We start from the raw sequence: 20711 nt of genomic DNA on the forward strand, positions 1-20711 counted from the left end.
TGTCTCACAAATGCTTGGTCACAAATCAAAACAACTGTTATTTTCCACAATCTCTTGTTTGACAAAGTAAATGTCTCTCTCTCGAAAAACAAGTTCATAAACCAAGGCAATTGTTCTCTTCAAAGAGGCCAAGCGATTATTAGCGCATCACACTTCTGCTGCAAAGGAAACGCTTTTGCCAGGATAGCATAACAAGTATTTTTTAGCAATGCAACAGTTCATCAAGAAAGGTGATGGAATTATCAAGTTCTTTTCAACATACTTTGTTACCACAAACGCAGTCCTTCAAATCATCTTCTTATTTCCTGGTACACTCGCCTGCCAGGTATAGCTACTACCCGTCCCTTTGCTGGGGTACTACCCTGCCTGGATAAAAACTCCTAAATCTCCAATTGTGTTCATTAGTAATGCTTCTTCCAAGATTCTTCACACCAGTATCTTATGTGAGGAGGTTTGGACAATACCCGCTTCTCTTTAAAGTCTCTAGACTCTTGACAATATGTGCTACAGCTCTCCCCAGATTTGCATTCCATAAAAGGGAAGTTGTACACTTGTTGTCGCTGAATTATTGGTCTATAGCCTTTTGGCTGTTGGAAATGCAGGTTACAAGTTACTCCCCATTGGCATCTCATATAAGGAGAGTTGTGCTCCTGCAGCTTTAGTGTTGGTCTCATGCAACCTCTTGGCTGATGGCAATGCGGTTACAATCCTCCCCCAATTATCAGGAGAGCTGCACCCTGACTGCCTTATTTCATATGTTTGGTATTCAAAATCATTAGTTTCAATTAAGAGTCTTTTTCGGAGTGCCCCAGTGTCACCTGGCGTCTCAGACCAACTCACTGGTCTTCCTTGGCATCTCCTGTTGACTTGCGGATGCAGCAGCGGATCTCTTCGGGACTGTCTAAACGGCTCCGATATGACTGTCGTGGCCAGCGCATTCCTTCGGTGGTGCTCTGACAGCTCTGTGAGACCTCCGGCTCTGCTTCTAAACCAGAGAGGGTCAATTTCGAAAATAAAAATGGCCTGCCTTTTCCCTGCCTTCCTCTTCTGGTATTATCTGATGAAAGAGCTCTGCTAGCAAGGGATAATTTCTTTGAACAAAAGCTAAATCGGGAATCCTTTCGACCTCTTCTTCAACAACGGGAACAGGTTTAAATACTGGGTCAGGAGGAGGTTCTAGATTTGCTTCCCCAAAACTCTGAGTCCCTCTCTGTTTTGTCACTGTTCTCAATTTCTTGAGGTTTTGGAAACAGAGCTTTTTCCAATATCCCTTGAGCTATTCTTCCCCTGCTTTCATTTGGTACAGCTTTTTCCTGTTATTTTGTATCAGTACTTTGCTATCCCCCCTATCAGGGTCAATTACTCCTACCAATCTAAGCCATTGTGACATGCTAGGCCTGACTTAGAGGCAAGTCTGATGTAGGTGCCATCCATTGGTGGGGTGGGGGAGGGCAACGACCAATTCTGTGGATATCAATGCTCTGTCCCTGGGTTTTAATAATTCTCCTCTACTATTCTATACATCAAACGCTATAACATGCTGGTCAGATACCACAGCAAACTAAGCACTCGCCCCTGAAATCTGTGTGCAGCCTGCTGTGGCAGATGTGAATCCCGGCATGGTTTAACTCAGCCTTTCATTCTTCTGAAGTCTATAAATTGAGTACCACTCTGTGGGATAATAAGGGGCCTGATTACGGGTCTGGCGGTAACTGTGCTGGTGCTCCGGCAAGTTCCCTCCGGACCTGTAATTATTTACTGGCGCCTGACCTCCAGGTGCCAAAGGAGATTACAACCCCGGGGGCCCGGAAAGTCAGGCGCAGGCACATTGTAAGTCCCCATTCGATCGATGGAAATGGGGACCACGGAAGCACCGTTGCTAACGGTGCCGGTGCTTCCATGCTGACTTTGCCTGCCGTGACCGCTGTGCCTGGCAGGGTCAGACCTGACGGGCAGAGTGCCGGCAGGCAAAACCGTAGTTTGGGTGTGTAGCGCTATATAAGAAATACATTATTATAATTATTATTAATTATAGACTGTTCATTTGTAATGCTGGGATCGGATGCTCTTTTACTAAGTTTCTCGAATGTAAGGGTTCCTCAACTTGTATAATTTTGGGTCCGATACCATCCCAGACACCATATGTGATGGGTATGAATTGCGAGAAGGACACAAAGGTATAGATTTCTCAAAAAGTTGCCATTTTATTAAATAAAAAGTGGTGAGATAAACGCATTTCTTCCCCTAACCTAACAAGGAAGGCCCTGCATGGCAAACTAAAACTAAAGAAAAATAACCTAGGGTCCAAAAGGTATCCGACCTTCACACTAATACACACACCAACATTATACATGGAATGACTGGCTGTGTTTGGTTCCACAAAATAATATGCCACTCAAAGGGCCTCATTATAAACATGGCGGTCCGGGAACTACAGTACCGGTCAGCATGCCGGTACCGTAGTTCCCGGACCACCATACTACGAGCTGTGCTTGCAGGCGTCTGTCAGCCCACAGGTCTGACCTGGCGGGAAGAACGGCACCGCGAGCACAGCACGCCGGATGCACCAGCACCATGCTGAATGGTGCCGGTGCATCCGACGTCCCATTCCTATTCAGCTCTATGGGGCTGAATGGGGATAGGGCGTCCTTTATTGCCGGCACACGCAAATGGCAATTACCGGGTCCGCCGAACTCGCCATGACCCGGTTCTTGCCCATTCACTGGTGCCGGTAAAAATGCAACTCCGGCGACAGCCGTGCCAATTTTGCCGAGACGGCTACCGCCAGAGTTGTAATGAGGCCCAAGCCCAACGGCTTTAGAAAGTACTCCTTGTGACCAGGGTTGGACTCCTTTCCCCTGGATCAAGTCAGGAATACCTTGAGAAAAGTTCAGATTCAATAAAGTTCGATGCAACAACAGAGTTCCATCCAGCATAGCACAAAAAGACTTTTCCATTCACTGGCTCCTTCCTCTTGCAGGGAAAGGTCTCTTTCACAAATATTTGGTCACAAAACTAAACAACTGTTATTTTCCACAGTCTCTTGCTTGGCAAAATAAATGTCTCTACATCGAAACACAAGTTCATGAACCAAGGCAATTATTTTCTTCAAACAGGCCAAGTCATTATTAGCACATCAAACTTCTTCTTCAAAGGAAACTCTTTTATAGCATAGCAAGTATTTTTAGCAATGCAACAGTACATCAAGAAAGGTGATAGAATGTTCACGTTTGTTTCAACACACCTTTTGCAACAACCACAGTGCTTCAAATCATCTTCTTTCCTGGTACACTCGCCTGCCAGGACTAACTACTACGTGTCCCTTTGCTGGTGTACTAGCCTTCCAGGATAAAAACTCCTACACTCCAACTACAATTGTGTTGCGTAGTAATGCTTGTTCCAATATTCTCCACACCAGTATTCTATGTGAGGAGGTATGGACAATACCTGCTACTCTTTAAATTCTCTTAACAATATGGGTTACAACTCTCTGCAGATTGGCATTTCATAAAAGGGAAGTTGCGCTCTTGTTGTCTCTGAACTCTTCTTGTATAGCCTTTTGCCTGTTGGCAATGTAGGCTACAAGTGTCTCCCAATTGGCGTCTCATATAAGGAGAGTTGTGCTCCTGCAGCTTTTGTTTTACTCTGATGCAACCTGCTGACTGCTGGCAATGCAGGTTAAAATTATCGACCCAATTGGTATCCCTTATCAGGAAAGTTCCTCCCTGGCTACCCTTGCATATCTCTTCTGCGGGCTCTTGGCTTCCGGCAATGCGGGTTACAATTATTCCGCAATTGGTATCCCTTATCAGGTAAGTTGCACCCTGACTGCCTTATTTAATTGGTTTTGTAATCAAAGTCATTAGTTTCAGAGTCTTATTCGAAGCGCCCCTGGGTTACCTGGTATCTTGGACCAACTCACTGGTTTTCCCCTGTGGACTTGAGGCTGCTGCAGCGCATCTCTTCATGTCTGTCTACACGGCTGTCCGCTCCGATAAGACTGTTGCGGCCAGCACAGTCCTTCGATGGAGCGCTGACTGCTCCGTGAGACCTCTGGCTTTGCTTCTTTATCGGAGCGTGTCACAGTGTGTTGGGAGCTTGTCTCCCACACAGTGTAGCTTTCCCCAAGGTCGCTTCCTGCTGCGCTTGCTCTGCACAGCAACGCAACCTCTCCTGTGTCGGCCTCAGCTGGTGCTTCCTCTGCCTCCACAGTATCTTCTGCATTCAGTCCTGCTGCTGCGTCTGCCACTGCTTCAGCGTCTCATACTCCTGCTTCTACCTCTGCTGCGGCCCTCTACACCTGAAACTCTTTCCTGTATTTAAATGTCCCACTCAGGTGCTTCATACTACAACAACTAGACTGCTCATCAAGCTTCATGGTACCTTTCATCGTTATGAACTCTGAGCTCCTCTTTCTCGTCCCAGTAGCCTAGGCATTATGGGTTCTGAAGTCCATAGCAGTTTTTACAGAAAAAACACCACTTTGCTTACTGTAAGCCATCAAGGTTTTAGTAGGACTCCCCCCCCCACCCCCCGATATGAGTGCCCTCCCATGTGATTCTCCCGCTTAATACCATCCCCTGGGTCAGGACCAGGTAGCAGCTGCCTTTCCCTAGTGTGAGAAACCTGAAGGTGTCTTCCCTGACTAGTCCCCGGGTATCTGTTGTACAAGTGGCCAGGACACGCCCATCGCTATTGGATCCAGTTCCTGGGGGTGAACCAGTGAGAGAGGATCACCTGTATGGGGGGGTCTTTGGGGAGTGGAAGTGGGACACCGACGGGTGGGACGCGGTATCCCCTTTCTTGTTTATACAATTTCCCTATCCTACCCCATAGGATATTTTAACACTCTTCCCCCTCCGCCCCCCTTTTCCGCCCAAAAAATAAACTAAAACATTAAATAAAAGACCACTCAGCACACCATGAGGCTGGATGGAATGTTAAAAGAAAAGAACAGTAGAACAGAACTTCCCTTTCCAAGAGTGGGCTTTGCAGGAGAGCGAAAATAATTCAAAGAGGATTTGAAACAGAAAGACAGTTCAGAACGTCAACTGGAGAAGGGAGGGAAAGGAGAAAAAGACTTACCAGAGTGATTGATTTGCTGGCTCCAAGAGCCTAAATCCATTAAATGGCAACAACAGCTCCTAAAGAGCCCCCCACAGACACTATTCCAAGGGGGCAGAGCTGCTATGCAAGGGGCAGCTCGCCCACTGGAGACCAGACTGGACAGGTCCTGTGGAATCAAAGGCCCAGGCAGCGTAAGAAGAACAGCCCAGTAGAGGCAGCGTGAGGGGGTGGGGGGTCGGGCCAGGCCCGACTGCCAGGCTGTACCCCCTAAAGGTCCGCCTCAAGGCCAGTGAGGTGGGCCCTGCCGGGAAGTCCCCCTCGGCACCGTATGCTAGGAGCAGCTGGGGAGGTGAAGGGAGGAGAGCGCGTGAAGCCTTGTCCACCCAGGAGTGTGGAGTTGTGAACATTAAGTGCCGGAATTGCCTGCATCAAAGAGGCGAAAGCTGGCGTAAATCCCGGGTTGCTCTGGGTGAAGAAAACCCTGGGCCACCCAGCAGAGTAGAGAAGATAAGCTCCCTGCGTCTCGCGACACATTGCAGAGGGGGCGGGCTAGACGCTCCAGCAAAGCCCCGGAATGCAGCGTTGAATTCAGCAGCCTACCCATTGTAATGAGAACCAAGATGGCTGTGACAACAGAGACACAGATGAAAACCCAAAATGGCGCCATGGGCACAGAGGTAATGTCGGGTAGGCAGCGGAGCCACTGAAGGCCACCCGGAAAAAGTTAAAAACTGCCCGCAGAGCATGGCTGTGAATGTGGGAGGCTGCCCAGGAAATATAGAAGTGCGTGGGCTGTGCAGTCAATATGGGTGGCCCCATGTGGTGGACAAGGCCACCATGTAGAAAGAAAATGGCCCCAGCCCCATAATTTGACATCAAGGGTAGGGTCCATGAGTCAACCAGCAGTCAACATCCTGCCAGCATTGTCTTCAGTCAGCGGCCACCAAAAAGTATACCAGCACCACCAAGGACAGATCCATGGAAGGTACTGTGATGGGGTGACTGCAGCAATAATCCCAATGTGACATAGTGCCTTAGATGTTTATTTTCTATGTGAATATATATGTATGCTGAGTTCTGTGTATAGTTAACTATTGTTAAGTAGTAGGGAGCGTGGCTTCATGGCCATGGGCTAAGTCGTGTTCTCAGAGGGCTCCAGAGATCCGTTATTGATCCGTTGGAATATGGGCGCCTAATGCATGCAGATATGGGAAAACCCAGAGCTGCTGTGAAATGAATAGTAGGTGCATGCAGCGTTACAACTTCTTACCTAATCAGAGCCTGAAGGTGGGAATGAGGCGGCCGAGAAGTTTGCTGGATAATATGGATGCAATACAAAATTGCGCCGGACTGGTAGTGGAACAAAGACCGTGCACATGAGAAGCAGTCTGAGTGACCTGAAGTCCCGATTCGCAAAGCAAACAGAATGGGCACGGATGATGTGACGGAGCGATTATACTGAAACACTGCACTGTGCGTTTACAGAAGGACATAGTTGCAAAGATAAGACTTGGCGGAGATACATTGTGGCACCCGGAGCAGGCTCCGCAGCAGACCGGCGGGCGATTACAGGAGACATGGCCAGCTGATCACTGTGGCCGCGGAACACCTCAGACCCATAAACATTGGAGGTATACGTGGGAGAGCGAACCATGTGTGTAAACAGCACACACATGGCGCTGGCGGCACATGCAGCACGCCAAAGCAGCTGTGTGCCAATAAAGTTGATTGCGGCTGAACAAGATGTATGAGAACGCGTGAGACGGAGGGGCTCTCGGCGCTAGGACCACGCCGGGGTTGCGGCAGGACCTCGTGGCCCGAGCGGAGGAGGGCTTCAGATTTTCTTGGGCTGGAGGCGGCGAGCGGTAGACTCCGGTCCTACAGCGGATCGCCGGGAGCCGGGGATTGCGGCACCGAACATCGAAGCGCCCGCCCAAAAACTTTCCATCCCCGTACACACGTGTGTTCGGTTGGAGCTCGGGGGATGCACGAGAAGTTGCCCGGGTTGCGCCGTACACCGAATCAGACAGATAAACGGACGACCGGCGCTGGGCCCGCATACAAGGCGGGGATTGGGCACCTGGACCCCGCGGCCCGAAAGCGGAGTGGCCCTCGCAACCCGCAGTGGGAGAAGGCGGGTGGAGTGACCTGACCTTCTAGTTGTGTGCTCGGGGCTGTGGATGCAGATGCCAGCTGTGGAGCGCTGAACAGTTGCAGAAGCAAGTCGGCATGCGTACAGAAACGAGAAATGAAGAGAGCAGACTGGCAAGCTTCTGAAATCGGATTCTAGTAGGCCAGTGAGGTGAGCTGATAACACTGTGAACTGTTGTGTTCCCTCACCTAAAATGGTCTGTTAGTACCACAATAAAGGGCTGTACACACTCCCCCACTCCATGGTGGAGGTGAGAGTGTAACAGCCAGCTTATGGGCCCAAAATGGTGGCAGGTCCAGAAGGAAGGAGGATGCTGCGGGGACTAGAGGCATTGATTGAATCTTGGAGTCAAGCACCCTAAATCGCCACAACCACCCAGCGCGCATTAATCGGGGGAGTGGGTATAAAGAGTGGGACACATGAGAGACACATGAGATGCGCTGGAGGACCTGCTCGAGCCCGCAGCCAGCGTGACACATGGAGCCTAGTTCAGCTAGCCCACAATACGGGCGAGTGCTGGCAGGATCGGAGTGAAGCTGCATTGTTACGTGGGAGGACACAATCCACTCCTGTAGCTAATAATTAGCTCCCAGACACCCCTTGCGTGGCCCGCCCGGGCCTAGGCGCCTCAGCAGTTTAACCCCGCAGGGGCTGGCGAGAGGTGAGGCTTGCCCACAAGTTTGTTTTCACAACGCCATGTCCAGCAAACCACTAAGAACGAAGAGCAAGCAACCCACTCTGGAAAAATATGCCAGAACACCGCCGGGCCCGGAAGGAGCCAAGAGCAAAGACAAAATTCCAGCTGGGAGCGCACTAGCCATGGGCACTAACCAGGAGATCCTTGCGGCGATCGCGGTCTGAAAGTAGCCTGGGAGACCAAACTGGGTCTGGCTATGACTGAATTGAAAGCAGCACAGGAGTTGAAAGTCGGGGCAGTGCAAGAGGAAGTGAACCTTCTCCGACAGGATGGTAGGTCGCTGGCAGAACGCACTGAGAACCTGGAAAAAGAGGTGGGCCCGAACACACGGACTGTGCAACACATAAGGCAGACCTTCACGCCCTAGTGCAACGCGTGGGCAACCTAGAATGCAGGGCGGAGGAGGCGGAGGGACGGGCCCAAAGGAATAACATCTGTATCGTTGGCTTGCCGGAGGGGGCCGAGGGACCCAACCCTACAGAGTTCATTAAAACCATGCTGCTGCAGGAGATAACCGGAGGAGTGTTGTCCCAGGGGTTCGCGGTGGAGAGTGGCGCACAGGGCTCTAACGAGGAGGCTGCCGCCAGGCACCCCCCCAGACCGGTGATTGCCAAGATCCTGAACTATCGAGACCGAGAAAGAATCCTTGAACACTTCCGTAAGGGCAGAACAATACAAAGAGGAACAGCAAATATAACCGCATACCCTGATTATACCCTGTTGGTACAACGTAGCCGCATGAACTTTGGGACTGTGAAGAGAAGATTGCGTGAAGCAGGCCACAAGTATATTCTGCTCTACCTGGCGAAGCTGAAGGTGTTCCATAAAAACAGAACCTTGTTTTTCGAAACCCCGGAAGAAGCTATGGGGTGGCTCGATACGCAGAGCTGCCCCCAGGAGCCGGGCATCCAGATGGGAGAAGGAGAAGGAAGAGATAAGTAGTGTATGAAGGGGCACCAAAGGGTGTCGCAGCCTAAGACTATGGGACATGAATATTGTAATAGAGGTAGCTTATGGGCGGGCATGATTAGGTTGGAAAAGGATTTGATCCGGGAGCACTGAGACTATTTACCCAGTTAGGGAGCCTCGCAGACCTAGTCCTCATACCCCCATTTAGAGTAGCTTAGTTAGGTTACCGGGAGTCCGGTGACACCCTGCCGGGCTACTGTCCTCGGCATACCGAAGCAGAACCAGGCACGGGGTCGCCTGAGATCCAGGGATGGAGCTGGGCATTTGTTGGGGTTGGGGGCCCGGGGGGAGGGAAGGGGCGGTGTGTTGGGGGTTGTGTAACGCTCACCTGACTCCCACGGAGGCACTGGCCTGGTTCGCGCTGCTGTGACCTCTTCTAAGATGATGCGCAGGGTTCGGAAGACGGACTGGACCGGGCCCCCAAATCTGGCTTGTCTGGCTCGCAGAAGTATCCTTCTGTAGGCGAAAATAGGGGATTAACTGTCTGCGGGGTAATGCAATCGGCCTCCCACTTTCCCCTCTCACCCTCCTCAAAACCCTTCTGTGATTCCTCGTAGCGTCTCACCTTAGGGTCTGGAAGGACAAGCTCTCCATCCTGCTTCTGATGCAGGGGTGCATTGGTACCCAGTTACTTCACTGGATTTTCGGATTGGTGAGACCAAACTTGCTTGGCTTCCAGGTAAGTTTTTTTTTGATAAGAGGTTCCCCTTGTGTCCATGCATTAATGTACTAATGCTAGTGTCTTTTCCCCCATACGGGCCGGGGTACGGAATGCTGGGGAACAGGCACCGACCCGAGATGAGAGGTGAAATCCTTGTAGAAATCAGGTAAGTATTTAATGAGCGTTTTTTGGTAATGTCTTTTCATTCGCTCATTAACGCTGATGTCTCTTTCCGCTTAGGGGCCGGGGTCCGGAAATGCCAGGATGCGGTGCGGACCCGAAATGAAGAGGGAATGAATCAACAGGTAAGTCTTAACATGGAGATTTAGCTTTCCTTATTCCCTTCTCTCTCTCACCTTTTGTTCTGGTCTTTTTCTCCCTAGGCGCTGGGGCGTGACTGCGAATCCGGATGATCGCTGCTGAACATGGAGGAGCCCTGTAGAGGTGAGTGGAATGCGGCGCAGCAGCGATCGACGCGATGAGCTTTTAAATAAAAGTCTTCCTTTTCAGGATTGTCGGCGAGATGTCTCCGGGATGCAGATTTAGCAAGTAAGGACTTTTCCTTCTTCTGTTCTCTTCTTCTCTTCCTTTGCAGGTGATCCAGGATGCTGGCAGGCGTGGCAGAAGTCAGGATGCAGGAGCCGACAGTGAGCGTCCAGCTGCTAGATGCAGAACAACGCGAAGCACGTGTGGCTGTTCGGGTGGGGTTTAAATAGCCTTGGAAGAAGTTCCAGGTATGTATCCTTCCTCCAATCAGGTATGTATCCTCCCCCGACCACGCCGGGATGGTAAATTAGTCCCACAGGTAAAGTAGTTCCTTTCAGGCCTCAAGGAGGCCGGGATCCTGCAGCATGGTCTGCATCAGGCAAGTGCACCCAAGCATTCCCATAATGAGCCTGGTGCCTATGGCGCCAGGACTGATGTCTTTTATGAGCCTGGCGCCATAGGCGCCAGGACACTGTCCAAAGGGCCCCTATATGGGGTTGCTGGGTCCTTCCTTGGGGACTGGATGTCCGCTTTCGTGGACGCAGGTCTTGAATCGGCTCCCCGGGAGCGGGCATCATGACAGCACTCCCCCCCCCAAGGCCCCTCCCAAGGTTGTTCCCTCCGGGGGTTTTGGTTTGTCTGGGAAAAGTCAGTGGAATTTCCTGACTAATCAAGGTGCATGCACATGGTCGCTGGGTTCCCACGACCTCTCCTGAGGTCCGTACCCCTTTCAATCAATTAGGTAGAACAGTTTTGACCTAAACATTTTTGAGTCTAAAATGTTCTTCACTTCGAATTCGGGCTCCCCATCTATTAGAATAGGTTCTGGAGGTTTGAGTAGTCGGGTTCCGGGTACCACTGGTTTCAGAAGTGACACATGAAAAACAGGGTGAATTTGCATACTAGCTGGTAAATCAAGTTTACCAGCCACTGGGTTAATTATTGCCGTAATAGAACAAGGTCCCAGATATTTTGGGTTAAAAGTTCAAGGCCCTTTGAGTGGTAAATGTCTGGTAGCTAACCATACTTGATCCCCAATCTGATACGGAGGTGCTTCACTTCGATGTAGATCAGCATTCTCCTTGTATTTTCTCTTGGCTTGTTGTAAATGCGTAGTTGCCTCTTTGAAGGCTTGGGTAATTGTAGAATTCAGATGTTCTACTGCAGGCATTCCGAGGTTCTGAGGTGAGTCAAGGTTTGAGGTTCGAGGGTGATGCCCAAACAAAGTATAAAAAGGACTGTGGCCAGTTCCAGAGTGTACCGAATTATTATATGCGTATTCGGCTATCCAAAGAATGTCTTTCCAGTTGCTTTCAGATTGCTGTAACATACACCGTATGTACTGCTCAAGGGTCTGATTTGTCCTCTCGGTGTGACCATCGGTCTGAGGGTGGTGACTGGTCGATAATCTTACGTCGGTCTGCGCCATTTGACAACATTTGCGCCAGAAGTGGGAAATGAATTGGCTTCCCCGGTCAGAGATTAGTATAGATGGGAATCCATGTAGCCGAACAATATTTTCGAGGAATTCTTTGGCTAGGACAGAAGCTGAAGGTAAACCTTTCAAAGGAATAAAGTGGGCCATTTTGGAAAACAAATCCACAATTACCAGAATAGTATTGTACCCCGAACAAGGAGGTAGGTCCGTAATAAAATCCATTGATAGGGTGTGCCAGGGTGCTGGCGGTATGTCTAGAGGTTGAAGGAGACCGGCTGGTCTTTTCTTTTGACTTTTATTTTGGGCGCAAACACCACAGGACATCACAAAAGATTTAACATCTTTTCGCCAAGAGGGCCACCAAAATTGTCGTTTCACCTTTTCCTCTGTCTTGGCAATACCGGGGTGTCCCTCTATTAATGTATCATGATAACCGGAAATAACTAGTTCGTGTAATTCCTTATGTGGCAGGAATAAGCGTCCTTGGAAATAAGGTAAACCATTATCTATGGTAAAGTCTGATCCCTTTTGTATCCAATCCTGTAAGGTTGTAGGGTCCAGGAGTTGTTTCACTCTGGCTTGAATGTCTTCAAGCTCTGTAACAAAGTCATGCCTAGAATCCTCTGTTCGGGAATTATTGGTACTGGTTCTGAGTTTGTATCAGATTCTCCCATTCCAATTCGGGATAAGGCGTCTGCTTTGCCATTCTTGCAGCCAGGTCGATAGGTAATCACGAAATCAAATTCAGCGAAAAACAAAGCCCATCGGAGCTGCCGTGATGACTGAGCCTTGGCGGTTTTCAAATACTGTAAATTCCAGTGATCAGTGATCACTGTGAAGGTATGTCGAGCGCCAAGCAGATAATGCCGCCAGGCTTTAAAAGCAGACTTAATGGCTAACAGTTCTTTGTCCGTGCATAATTAACCTCGGGTGCCGAGAATTTTCTGGACCAAAATGCTACGGGATGCAGTTGGTTGGTTTCGGGATCTCTTTGGGACAGGACAGCTCCCATGGCTAGGATGGATGCGTCAGTCTCGACGACATAAGGGAGATCTGGACGCGGGTGTTTCAATATAGGTGCGGAGGTAAACTTAGCTTTTAAATCCTGAAAGGCCTGCTCGGCTTCTTCAGACCATTCAAAACGTTTATTTTTCCTCAAGAGTGCAGTAATGGGTTGTACCACGCGTGAAAATTCCGGGATAAACCTGCGATAGAAATTGGCAAAGCCGAGCATGCTTTGAACCCCTTTTACAGAGCTAGGTGATGGCCATTTGAGGATGGCATCCACTTTTCTTGTATCCATTCGGACTCCTTTGGGTGTCAGGATGAAACCTAGAACCTCGACTTCTGTGGTGTGGAAAACACATTTCTCCAATTTAGCAAATAGTTTGTGTTTGCGCAGTTTTTCAAGTACTGCCCTGACGTGTTTTCTGTGATCAGATTCCGAAGAGGAGTACACCAGAATGTCATCGATATATACGACAACACAAACATCGATGAGTTCCCGAAGGACATCATTCATGAAGTATTGGAAGGCAGCCGCCGCGTTACACAATCCGAAAGGCATCACCTGGTACTCGAATAATCCGTATTTAGTACGGAAGGCAGTTTTCCATTCGTCGCCTTCTTTAACTCGTACCAGATGATAAGCCCCCCGGAGTTCTAACTTGGTGTATATGCAAGCGTCCTTCACCTGGTCAAGGAGTTCAGGGATCAGAGGCAGAGGATAACGGTTTTTAACTGTTATCTGGTTCAATGCGCGGTAATCGATACAAGTTCTAAGGTCGCCTTCTTTTTTGGACACGAAGAACAAAGCCGAGGATGCTGGGGACTTTGACGGGCGAATAAAACCATTAGCTAGGTATTGATCCAAATATTGTCTCAAATGCAGGTTCTCAGGTTCGGTAAGGGCATAAATCCTGCTACAAGGGGGTTGTGCACCGGGCACCAGATCGATTTGGCAATCGTACGATCTGTGAGGAGGTAACGTGTTGGCCTGTTCCTTTTGGAAGACGTCCTGAAAGTCTTGGTATTCCGGAGGTAGTTGCATGGAGGCAGAGGTTACAGATGCTAGATTAATCTTCAGGTTTTCTGGGTAGCAGGTTTGTGTACAATCCGGGAAGGTTATTCTCTTAGCTCGCCAATAAATTCGAGGATTATGTGTCTCTAACCAAGGGATTCCAAGAATAACCTGAAACTGTGGAGCCTTGATTACATCAAACGCAACACCCTCCCGATAGCCATCGGGACCAATAAGAGTCACCTCAGTAGTGGAATGTGTTACCGGTCCAGAGGCAATTTCAGTTCCATCGACTGTGGTGATGACATCTTTGCTGGTTTTAGGACGGAGCGGGAGGTTAATCCTAGAGACCAATTCACGATCCACATAGTTTCCAATAGCCCCACTATCGATGTATGCCTTTATTGCATGCAACCGCTTAGGTTGTTCTGGATCTACGAGAACCATTGGCACAATGAAATGCGAGGTCTGAGAGTTTGTTTTCAAGCTCGGCAAGCGGACCCCTACACTTGTCGGGCAGAGACGTTTCCCGAAACAGAGTCTTCATGGTTTTTATCAGCGGCTCCTACCGCCTTTCGGGGCGGTTTTGCTGGGCAATCTCATAGAAAGTGTCCAGAATTCCCACAAAAAAGACATAATTTTAACTGCCGCCTCCTTTCACGTTCCTTTTGAGTTAAGGGTCCTTTAACCCCTCCAATTTTCATAGGCTCAGAGACATCAACTCCCTTGGGATTAGCATGGGTCTTGACCAACACCCGGGTCTCAAACCTGGACCGATCTGCTTTTCTGTTTTGAAGTCTGTGATCCAATTGGACCACTAAGTCTATATACTCTGTGCATTCTTGGGGCGGATTTACAACTTGGGCCAAGACATCTTTAAGTTCTCCACGTAGGCCTCGATGAAACAACGTGACTCTTTTATCCTCTGGCCATCCCGTTTCCACAATTAGTCTATTAAAGGTTGCAATATAGGATAGGAGGTCCTGATTGCCATGTCGCAGCGATAGAAGTTCGTCATCCAGAGCCTGCCCTTGAGAGTGTCGAGCAAATAACCTTTCCATGCTTGCTTGAAACCTTTGAAAATCACGGAGAATCGGGACATCTTGAGTAACCAGTGGAACTGACCAATCGGCAGCGCAGCCGCTGAGATATGACAATACAAAGGCTACCTTGGTCTGATCATTAGGGAAGGCCCCAGGTCTGCATCGGAAGTGCAAACGACACCGATTCATGAATACAGCAAATCATTTGGGGTCCCCAGCAAAGCGTTCGGGTGGGGCCAGCGGCATGTTTCCAAGTAGATTAATCTGCACAGGGTTACTGGAAACCACAGGAGCGGGGTTCCCTCCGGAACCGGGTAGAGGAGTTTGCCCAGCTTGACCTTGCAAAAGCTGTCTGGCCAGGTCATCAGTTCTTTCCTTTGATATTATTAATTCCCTCCTGAAGGCATTAGTCTCTTGACGAGCGGCATGTACTTCAGCCCGTAATTCCCCCAGTAATTGGGCCAACCGATCAGTCTCAGAACTTTCCATACGCCTGGGTGGGAATTTGTAGGAGGTCTTTGCGTTCTGTAACGCTCACCTGACTCCCACGGAGGCGCTGGCCGGGTTCGTGCTGCTGTGACCTCTTCTAAGATGATGCACAGGGTTCGGAAGACGGACTGGACCGGGCCCCCAAATCTGGCTTGTCTGGCTCGCAGAAGTATCCTTCTGTAGGCGAAAATAGGGGATTAACTGTCTGCGAGGTAATGCAATCGGCCTCCCACTTTCCCCTCTCACCCTCCTCGAAACCCTTCTGTGATTCCTCGTAGCGTCTCACCTTAGGGTCTGGAAGGACGAGCCCCCCTCCTGCTTCTGATGCAGGGGCGCGTTGGTATCCAGTTACTTCACTGGATTTTCGGATTGGTGAGAACCAAACTTGCTTGGCTTCCAGGTAAGTTTTTTTTATAAGAGGTTCCCCTTGTGTCCATGCATTAATGTACTAATGCTAGTGTCTTTTTTCCCCTTACGGGCCGGGGTACGGAATGCCGGGGAACAGGCACCGACCTGAGATGAGAGGTGAAATCCTTGTAGAAATCAGGTAAGTCTTTAATGAGCATTTTTTGGTAATGTCTTTTCATTCGCTCATTAACGCTGATGTCTCTTTTTCCCCATAGGGGCCGGGGTCCGGAAATGCCAGAATGCGGTGCGGACCCGAAATGAAGAGGGAATGAATCAACAGGTAAGTCTTAACATGGAGATTTAGCTTTCCTTATTCCCTTCTCTCTCTCACCTTTTGTTCTGGTCTTTTTCTCCCTAGGCGCTGGGGCGTGACTGCGAATCCGGATGATCGCTGCTGAACATGGAGGAGCCCTGTAGAGGTGAGTGAAATGCGGCGCTGCAGCGATCGACGCGATGAGCTTTTAAATAAAAGTCTTCCTTTTCAGGATTGTCGGCGAGATGTCTCCGGGATGCAGAATTAGCAGGTAAGGACTTTTCCTTCTTCTGTTCTCTTCTTCTCTTCCTTTGCAGGTGATCCAGGATGCTGGCAGGCATGGCAGAAGTCAGGATGCAGGAGCAGACACGGTGAGCGTCCAGCTGCTAGATGCAGAACAACGCGAAGCACGTGTGGCTGTTCGGGTGGTGTTTAAATAGCCTTGGAAGAAGTTCCAGGTATGTATCCTTCCCCGACCACGCCCGGATGGTAAATTAGTCCCACAGGTAAAGTAGTTCCTTTCAGGCCTCAAGGAGGCCAGGATCCTGCAGCATGGTCTGCATCAGGTAAGTGCACCCAAGCACTCCCATAATGAGCCTGGCGCCATAGGCACCAGGACACTGTCCAAAGGGCCCCTATATGGGGTTGCTGGGTCCTTCCTTGGGGACTGGATGTCCGCTTTCGGGGACGCAGGGCTTGAACCGGCTCCCCGGGAGCGGGCATCATGAGAGGTTGGTTGTTGCGGAAAGGGGGGAGGGGGAGTTTGTTGCGGGCGGGTGGCTAACGAGCCAATATGAAAATCTTCTCAGGCGGGAGGGAGGGTGGAGAGGGAGGGCAGAATATCATATCTATGGCGTCGGGGTGCCTTAGAGTGGTTACCTGGAACGTTAGGGGCCTCAATAGTTACTTGAAGCGTAATAAAGTTATGATGTACCTGAAAAGGATGAGGATTGACATAGCATTATTGCAGGAGACCCACTTCACCAGGGAGAAATTGGAGGTGGTCAAGAGAAAGTGGAGGGGGGAGTATTGCGGATGCCACATACTCGGCCTACGCAAGAGGAGTTATCACTTGGGTAGCACCTCAAGTACCATTCCAATTGCTTCAGTCCACGGGAGACCCAGAAGGCAGATTGATAGTTGTGAGGGGGATGTTGGAAAACCGGGAAGTGAGTATTGTAAACTTATATGCCCCCAACCAGGATACAGCGGCCTACTTTCGGACCCTGTATGGTAAGATTAGCCCCCTATTAGGTGGCGGGATCCTATGGGGTGGAGACTTCAATTGTGCACTGAATCCTAAGGTGGACAGATCAGACAGTAAGCTAGACAAACCCATCCCGGCTGCAAAGTTGCTAAAGGCACTCCTGAGAGATTTTGACCTAGTAGATGTCTGGAGGCAGCTGCACCCGGCAGATAGGCAATACACACACTATGCGGCACCACACAACCTGCACACGAGGCTGGACTACGTGTTTGCCGCTGCCGATCTTGTAGTTGGGATGAGAAGCGCGGAATATAAGGCCAGGGTTCTCTCCGACCACTCCCCTCTGGTTCTGGAGTGGCAACACCAACCCCTTGGAGCGCGGATTCCGACGTGGAAGCTCAGAGCCAAAGCTCTGCAGGATTCGGGATTCTTGGAGGATTTAAGGTAAGAGATCACAGAGTACTTCAAGATTAATACTGGCAGTGTTCGATCTATGGGAACTGTGTGGTAGGCATTCAAAGTGGTCGTGCGGGGGTGGCTATGTCAAAGTCCAGAGGGCTCCAGGGGGGCATAGAACGAGAGCTGCAGGGAACGGAGGAAGAGCTGGAAGACATTATGCGTAGGGGAGTCACCTCTGGGGAGGATGGGGTCGGGATGAGACAACTTCAACAAGCTAGTTGCGAACACTGGGACATGTTATGTAAATTAAGCTATAAGAAATATGTGGAGAGCGAGCATGCGGGAGGAGACAAACCTGGAAGGTTGCTGGCTTGGCTATATAAGAGAGAGGCACCACAGCCGGCGATCAGGGAATTTAGAGGGGAGGGAGGCCGGACTCTGGATACCCAGGAGGGAGTGAATGAAGAGGTCCTGGGATACTACAAACGGCTCTATGAGGACCCAGGTGGAGCTAGTGACCATTTAATCCGGGACACGCTACAAGACATGGGCTTGCCCACCTTAGACGATTTAGAACGGGCAGACCTGGATACCCCAATCGCAGTAGAAGAGCTTGAGTTAGTGATTCAACACCTGCCCACTTGTCACTTGTAAGGCTCCGGCGTCAGGCTGGCTCCCAAGCGAATTCTACAAAACCTACAAACAAGAGTTGCTTCCCCCGTTGCTGGCTATGTTTAATGAGGCATATGAGCAAGGCAGGTTGCCAGAGTCCCTACGGGAGGGGGTGATCATACCACTTTTAAAGCCGGGGAAGCTGAGCACAGATTGTGGGTCATACAGACCCCTATCGATGCTCAACCAAGACAGCAAAATCCTTACAGGAGTGCTGGCAAACAGGCCTAAGTGAGTCATTGGCAAACTGATGCATCCTGACCAAACAGGCTACGTCCATGGTAGGAATATAACTAACCACAGGAAACTGCATCATATTATTGATCAGACAGAGGAGGACCTGGGTGAGCTGGTGTTCTTCACGCTTGACGCGGTTAAGGCTTTCGACTCAGTAAGATGGCCCTGGCCGTTGGCTACTCTAGAAGCTTATGGAATGGGGCCGGGGTACCTTAGGTGGGTTAAAATGGTATACAGCGCCCCAATTGCAAGGGTTAAAACGGGGGCCACGATCTCAGACAAATGGCAACTTAGCAGGGGCACGAGACAGTGCTGCCCCTGGTCACCCATGTTGCATATACTAGCGCTGGAGCCATTAGCTGTCTGTCTTAGACAACAATACGAGGAAATTGGGATCCGCATTGCAAGCGGTCCACATCCTATTTCATTATATGCTGACGATATACTCTTGTATCTGCGCTTCCCAGAAGAGAATATACAATACATCCTGTAGGTGATGGAACAATATGCTGCCCTCTCCGGCATAGTGGTAAACCCCAAGAAATCCAGCATGTTCCCCCTGGGGAGATATAGACTTGTCCTACCTGGGGGTTTGCCGGTATTGCCAATACCCTGGCAGGTTGTTCCGATATCTCGGAATTGACATATACCACACCACAGGAGAAGAACATAAACCTCACATGGTAAAGGCAGTGGAAGGCATCAAAAATAACAGGATTTTTGTCCAGATTGCCCCTGGCCATGATGGCGAGAGCGGCTCTAATCAAGATGGTAGTCCTGCCCAGACTGTTACACTTCTTCGTAAATATCCCGCATGTGATCCCTAGGCGATTCTTTGCTAGTCTCCACAGCTTGTGCAGGGGCTTTATATGGCATAACTCCAGGAACATGGTGGCTCTTTGGAAATTACAGAATTCGTGCGATAGAGGGGGGGGGAATAAACCTGCCGAATTTTGAGTTATATTATTTAGTGGGACAACTGCAATATGTGGCCAGGTGGCTGTCTCAGGAAGAAACACCCGAAACCAGGCTGTTGTGCATGGAACCGGCCCCCTACTTCCTTTGAGAGATGGTGTGGTTGTCCAAGCCAAAGGTACGAGAGATGGCAAAACTGTTGGGGCTTGGCTGGCAGGTGTGGCATAGAGCATGGCAGATGGGATACTTGGCTCCATTTTCTATGCAGGTGCCGTTGGCGGCGCTACGCAGAAAGGACCCCCAATTGATACAAGGGGTCCGTAAAAATGAGAACCAATGGGTCTGGCCACTCTGGGAGACATATGGCAGGAGGGGGAGGCACTAGAATTCCAGAAACTGATGGAGGACACCGGGGTGCATAAGGAGCAACATATAACCTACTCCCGAATTGTTAGACGAGTACGAGAAAAGTGGCCGGCGGCAGTGCTCACAGAACAACCGGATGCTACCATGGAGATGATATATGACATCTCGGAACACGAGATATCCCGCATATATGGGCTACTGGAGTCCAAGGTGGGGAAGGAATTGTCCCTATTGAGACAGCTCTGGGAAGAGGTGGGAGAGCCTATGTCGGATGGGGTATGAGATAGAGCCCAGAGATACCATAAGAAAGTGTCCCAGAACACGAGGCTCCAACAGATCCAATTATATGTCACTCATAGGGCATATCTGACCCCCAGTAAGATTGCTAGGTTTGGGGACCAGACGATTCAGAGATGCCCCAGGTGCGGGTAGGAGGAAGCCGGGATGGTACACATGTTCTGGGCTTGTCCGGAGGTGGGTAGGTTTTGGTCTGAACTGATGATGCGCCTGGCCGAAAAAGGCATTACGCTGGAGGTGGAGTCGGCCTGGGCATGCATGCTAGGAGGTTTCCCAAGGCCACGTTATCTGAGGCACATTAGTAAGATGAAGGACCTGGCATACATCCTGGCCAAAAGAAGGATTGCAATGTGCTGGAAGGCAGTCCACAAGCGCAGGATGGAGTTGTGGTGGGCTGACCTCCTGAAGTGGGCAGAGGCGGAAACGGCTGCTTGGTTCGAATCGGTCAGCAGGGGAGGTGAGGAGGAGGTAGGACCCTTAATCGAATGGAGGCAATTGGTGGCCACCATGGTGCCCCCCCCGCCCGATCACAGTGATGATGATAGAGACAAGATGAGGACAATAGACCCGCCTGAGGACATACAGGCTGATGATACGGACATTAAGGCTCAAGAAAAGGGGGCGGGAGGGAGCGGGACTGAAGAACGCAGTTTGTAATGTCACCTTGTTAGACTTGAACATGGAAGTCCTAATTATTGTAATGTTTGGTGTGTTGTTATAAAATTATAAAAAATGTTTAAAAAAAAAACTATTGTTAAGTAGATTAAACGTTAAGTAGGGAGTAGGGATGTTAAGGGGTATGTTACGTTGATTAAATGTTAAGTAGCGTTAATAGTTAAGTAGGACTTTGTATAGGTATGTCCATTAGTTAAAAAGCAGGTAGAGGTGAGGTATTCTGGTGTGAGGTAGTGGGATAATGTGTGGCGAAATGTCCG

The 20711-nt window shown here is 49.9% G+C and overlaps 1 protein-coding gene across 2 annotated transcripts in view; it reads left to right on the plus strand.

Annotated features, from left to right (window-relative positions):
• Positions 1-20711, plus strand: part of ALMS1 (ALMS1 centrosome and basal body associated protein) — a 417466-nt gene that overhangs the window by 71262 nt on the left and 325493 nt on the right. The gene's annotated exons all lie outside the window — the stretch shown is intronic.

The sequence above is a fragment of the Ambystoma mexicanum genome, chromosome 6q, assembly GCF_040938575.1.
Source record: "Ambystoma mexicanum isolate Mex_15411 chromosome 6q, UKY_AmexF1_1, whole genome shotgun sequence".
Lineage (NCBI taxonomy): Eukaryota > Metazoa > Chordata > Amphibia > Caudata > Ambystomatidae > Ambystoma > Ambystoma mexicanum.